Here is a 4,465-nt window from a genome sequence, read left to right as displayed (position 1 = left end):
AGATTCCTTTGGATCCTTAATAGGAAAGTCCCTCTTGCTTGAGAGACGTCCCAGGAGGTCTTCCTCACTAGGATTTTCGTCCTCCTTCTCCCTTGTGCATTCGGCCATATTGATTACATCAATGGCCTTGCACTCTCCTTTTGGATTCTCTTCTGTATTGCTTGGGAGAATACTGGGAGGAGTTTCAATGACTTTCTTACTCAGCTGGCCCACTTGTGCCTCCAGATTTCTGATGGAGGATCTTGTTTCACTCATGAAACTAAAAGTGGCCTTTGACAGATCAGAGACTAGATTGGTTAAATTAGAAGTGTGTTGTTCAGAATTCTCTGTCTGTTGCTGAGAAGATGATGGAAAAGGCTTGCTATTGCTCAGCCTATTGCATCCACCATTGTTAAAGCCTTGTTGAGGCTTTTGTTGATCCTTCCATGAGAAATTTGGATGATTTCTCCATGATGAATTATAGGTGTTTCCATAAGGTTCACCCATGTAATTTACCTCTGCTATTGCAGGATTCTCAGGATCATAAGCTTCTTCAGAAGCTGCCTCTTTAGTACTGTTGGATCCGTTTTGCCATCCATTCAGACTTTGAGAGATCATGTTGACTTGCTGAGTCAACACTTTGTTCTGAGCCAATATGGTATTCAGAGCATCAATTTCAAGAACTCCCTTCCCCTGAGGTGTCCCATTATTCAGGGAATTCCTCTCAGAAGTGTACATGAATTGGTTATTTGCAACCATGTCAATGAGTTCTTGAGCCTCTTCAGGCATTTTCTTTAGGTGAATAGATCCACCTACAGAATGGTCCAATGACATTTTCGAAAACTCAGATAGACCATAATAGAATATATCTAATATGGTCCATTCTGAAAACATGTCAGATGGACACCTTTTGGTCAACTGCTTGTATCTTTCCCAAGCTTCATAGAGGGATTCACCATCTTTTTGTTTGAAGGTCTGAACATCCACTCTAAGTTTGCTCAGCTTTTGAGGAGGAAAGAATTTATCCAAGAAAGCCGTGACCAGCTTATCCCAGGAGTCCAGGCTATCCTTAGATTGTGAATCCAACCATATTCTAGCTCTGTCTCTTACAGCAAAAGGGAAAAGCATGAGTCTGTAGACTTCAGGATCAACTCCATTCGTCTTAACAGTCTCACAAATCTGCAAGAACTCAGTTAAAAACTGGTAAGGATCTTCAGATGGAAGTCCATAAAACTTGCAGTTCTGTTGCATTAAAGCAACTAGTTGAGGCTTAAGCTCAAAATTATTGGCTCCAATGGCATGAATGGAGATGCTTTTTCCATTAAATTTGGACGTTGTTTTGTAAAGTCACCAAGCATTCTCCTTGCATTATTGTTGTTGGGTTCGGCTGCCATCTCCTTCTCTTGTTCTAATATTTCTAAAAGGTTACCTTTAGATTGTTGTAATTTAGCTTCTCTTAGTTTCCTCTTCAGAGTCCTTTCAGGTTCAGGATCAGTTTCAACAAGAGTGCTTTTGTCCTTGTTCCTGCTCATATGAAAGAGAAGAAAACAAGAAAAGAAAGAGGAATAAGGAAGGAATTGAGGTCTATACTTGTTTTATAGTCTCATTCAGCCCCTGAGATCTTTAACTTCTCTTTTAGATTTCATAATTGAGTTGAATTCACATTCTGTATTGATTACTATTTAATTATATTCTCTTGTTTAATTTTAAATTCCCAGCTTCCAGATCCTTTTACTCTTTTAGCAATTTTACATTTCTTGCACTCTAAGATTCTGCCATTTACATTTCTTACAATCTAAGTTTCAGTCATTTACATTACTTATTCTTTAAGATTCAGCTCTTTTACTTCTTCTGCTCTTTAATTTACTGTCAATTCCCCCTCTCCCTTTAAATTTCATGCAATTTAGCTTCTGTTGAATATAAATCACTCAAATCAACACTTGTTTGCTTGACTAAATCAATAACCTAACTAAAATTGCTAAATCCTTCAATCCCTGTGGGATGGACCTCACTCATGTGAGTTATTATTACTTGATGCGACACGGTACACTTGCCGGTGAGTTTTGTGTTGGATCGTTTTCCACACATCAAGCTATAGGAAGAGCACTGATAGATGTTGAAAGAGAAAAATTGATGCTAAGAGTGCATGATGATCACCTAGTATTCAATGTGTTTAGAAACTTGCAGGATCCTACTCAAGAGAAGGAATGTACGAAAATTGATGATGGAGACCCAAAGGAAGCAACCAAGGAGTCACATCAAGAATTCCTAAACCCCTGCCTAAAAGAAAAAAAAGAAGCTAAAGAGATACAAAAAGCTCAGGAAGTCAGGAAAACCAAAGAAGATCCATGAGCAAAACTTCCAATTGTGCCAACCAACAAGGAAGTTCCTGACACTGAGCCTACTAGGAAAGAAGTACTTCCAAAGCACTTACACCCATGCTGGAGAGGAAGGGAAAAGGTAGAATTGTTGGAACAAGCCCAAGGAGTCAAGAAGGAACTACAACCAAAGCCTCCATATGAGACCCTCAACAAGAACCTCCCAGACATTGAATCCCCAAAGCATAAATCATCTCCTGAAAAAGAGAAGTATCACAAGAAAAAGGTGCCAAGAGGTTGGAGAAATAAGAAAATCTCCACTAAAGGCTTCTCACCAGGGGATAAAGTGATGCTAACCTACCAACCAATAGAAACATCTCCACACTTTTCTGAATACTACACAGTGAACAAAATTCTCTCACTTGAACATGTGAAAATCATCAAGAAGGATACTGGAAAAAGCTCACTGTGAGAGGGGAGGGACTGAGGCACTATGATCATCATCCGCCATAACAAGGGACAACCGTCAAGCTAGTGACGTTAAAGAAGCGCTTGTTGGGAGGCAACCCAACCTTAGGAAATTAACTTTTTTCATAATCTTTTCAGAATAAATGGTTAGTTGAATTTCTATGTATTGCAAGGAATTAAATTTGGTGTTGTACACCAAGGTGATTGTACCAAAATCAAGGGTGAATGTGTGGTACTAAGTTTAGTGTTCCACCATTAACATCATTTGAGCAAAAAATAACCCTTTAGACAATCATGAACAATCACAAATTTCAAGCAATTACAGAAGTCAATTAACCTTGCGTTTTATTTGTTTACTTTCCAGTTTTATAGTTTTATTATCTCATAGAAGCAAAGCACATGATGTCTCATGCATGCATGTAAAGCTTAAAGGTGATAAACCATTATTTTTTTATTTATATTGTGTTTAATTGAGTGGTTTTATCAAGTCTTTATCCACTTATTCATATGATTAGCATGATATTACAATTCCTTCCCAAAGTTGTTTTATGGTTGAAAACTTGCTTCCTAGAGATCTTTTTATTGTGTAGTTTAATTCTCCTTTATACCATTCGATGCCGTGATCCGTGTGTTAAGTGTTTCAGGCTTCATAAGGCAGGAATGGCTTAGAGAATGGAGAGAAAGCTTGCAAAAATGGAAGGAATACAAGAAACCAAGGAGATAACCAGCGAACACCGACGCGGATGCGTGGACGACGCATACGCGTGGCAAGGAAAACACTGAATGATGCGCACGCGTGGACGACGCGTACGCGTGACATGCGCGATCTGCAGAATTAACATAAATTGCTGGGGGTGATTTCTGGGCTGTTTTGACCCAGTTTTCGGCCCAAAAAACACAGTTTAGAGGCTATAAAGTGAGGGAATGCATTCATTCATGAGGATACCAATACAACATTCATTATACACAATTTCAGGATTAGATGTAGTTTCTAGAGAGAGAGAGGCTCTCTCCTCTCTCTTAGAATTTAGGATTTAGGATTATTCTTCTTCATTCCAGGTTCAATGTTACTTTAATTTATGTTTCTCTTCTACTTTTAGATACTCTAATGCTTTTACTTGTATTTGACTCATGTTGCCAAATTGGCTTATGAACCCTTTCATGTTAGATTTGAATTTATGTTTAAATATAATTTGAGGTATTTCAGATTTATGATTTTTACTTAGCTTTTTATATTCTTGGCTTTAATTGATTAATTGATTAATTGGAGACACTTGAGTTATCAAACTCATTGTGATTGATAATTGTTATCTTTGCTAATTAATTTGAATTCCAATAACTCTAGTCTTTTCTTAGAAATTGACTAGGATCTAAGGAATCAAATTGATTCATCCACTTAACTTACTTTCATAGTTAGAGGTTAATAAGGTGGGAGAAAAAATCCAATTCTCATCATAATTGATAAGGATAACTAGGATAGGACGTCCAGTTTTCATATCTTGTCAAGAGTTTTTCTAATTATTAATTTAATTTTACTGCAATTTATTTTCCCTGTTCAACCTTTCAAAAAACCCAAAAATATTGTTTTTCATAACCAATAATAAATCATACTTCCTTGCAATTCCTTGAGAAGACGACTCGAGGTTTGAATACTTCGGTTATAAATTTTATTGGGTTTTGTTACTTGTGATAACCAAACT

General features: G+C 37.2%; 1 non-coding gene across 1 annotated transcript; it reads left to right on the top strand.

The window, feature by feature from the left end:
* The first annotated feature begins 871 nt into the window (after positions 1 to 871).
* LOC130958695 (small nucleolar RNA R71) lies at positions 872 to 975 on the top strand. The gene has a single exon (XR_009077804.1). It is a non-coding gene; the product is annotated as a small nucleolar RNA R71 (small nucleolar RNA).
* The last annotated feature ends 3,490 nt before the right edge of the window (positions 976 to 4,465 follow it).

The sequence above is a fragment of the Arachis stenosperma genome, chromosome 10, assembly GCF_014773155.1.
Source record: "Arachis stenosperma cultivar V10309 chromosome 10, arast.V10309.gnm1.PFL2, whole genome shotgun sequence".
NCBI lineage: Eukaryota > Viridiplantae > Streptophyta > Magnoliopsida > Fabales > Fabaceae > Arachis > Arachis stenosperma.
Note: the sequence above shows the minus strand (reverse complement) of the source record. Positions and strands in the feature narration are given on the sequence as shown.